The 1,166-nt window shown below is 30.4% G+C and overlaps 1 pseudogene; it reads right to left on the bottom strand.

The window, feature by feature from the left end:
- Positions 1–711: 711 nt before the first annotated feature.
- Positions 712–808, bottom strand: LOC122100191 (annotated as a pseudogene).
- Positions 809–1,166: the final 358 nt, after the last annotated feature.

Raw genomic sequence — 1,166 nt, 5'->3', positions numbered from 1 at the left:
TTTTCTAGTGGTTTATTGGAGATAAGAGTACCACAGACTTTCCTTCCCAGGCTGCCTTGGAACCATGATCCTCAGATCTCAGCCTCTTGTGTAGCTAGCATTATAGGCATAAGCCACATGTGCCCGGCAACACCAATATTTTACTGTAAAAATTCATGGATTCCGAAGAATTCTTCCAAGTGAATTGCCTGCTTTGGATGTCAAAATGTATTCAATAGTTTTTGTATACATGTATAATGATTTCTTCAGAGTTTGTGATTTTTTAATCAGAAACAATTTTAACTTACCTGTTGAAATGAGTAGTACAGAAATTAAAATATTTCTGGTGGTTGTCTGAAAAAGTATATTTTAAAATATTCTATATTCTATGTTTGCATAATGTTCATAATTTATTTTATTTTCTCCTAGATATACTTTGAATTCTACATTATTTTATAATATTTAGGTTCATTAATGTGTCCTTTCTGATTGCATTCCATATAGAAACAGTTTGATTCCTTTTTTTCTAGGTCTTAATATTATTTTTCTTTGGGATAAAATGACAATGTCTAATTTGAAAAGTTTTGTAAAGTTTATGCTATGTAAACGCCTTTCTGAGGTGAATATTTAATACACTGATGTCAAACTAAATTTAATTATATGAATTACGTGTATTGTTACAGTTGTAATTTTGTTTTAATAACTGTTTTTCATTTCTTGCATCTGAAGAATGAAACATATGAATACTTCTCAAATTTTCATGTTATCCTTGTGCAAGTGCCATGTTAATCTCTGCATTGTAATTTGAGTATTCGTGCTGCTGAAGCATGTAGTATCCTCTAAATTTAAGTAGTTAATGATGCAATCTTTATACAAGCCTATATCTATGGGTGCCTACTTGTAACAAGGAAACCGTATTGTTCCTAACAATGCTATCGATCTTATTTCCCTAAAATTCTGTGAATAGTAGAAAAAAATTATATTGATCAATCAATTGCTCACATTTGCAAATTTTTTTGTCAATGACTATCTTAAGTCTTTTTATTTGGAATTTGATCGTACTCTCAATTATTTACAGATAGGTCCAAAGGTGATGGCTTTTTCAAGTACTTATTTATCCAACTGTGTTAGCTATGTGGACCTAATGGATTCAAAGTAAGCGTTGCTTAAGAGCTACTTCTAAACTT

The sequence above is a fragment of the Dipodomys spectabilis genome, unplaced genomic scaffold (assembly GCF_019054845.1).
Source record: "Dipodomys spectabilis isolate Male_0828 unplaced genomic scaffold, ASM1905484v1 ptg000568l, whole genome shotgun sequence".
Taxonomy (NCBI): domain Eukaryota; kingdom Metazoa; phylum Chordata; class Mammalia; order Rodentia; family Heteromyidae; genus Dipodomys; species Dipodomys spectabilis.
Note: the sequence above shows the minus strand (reverse complement) of the source record. Positions and strands in the feature narration are given on the sequence as shown.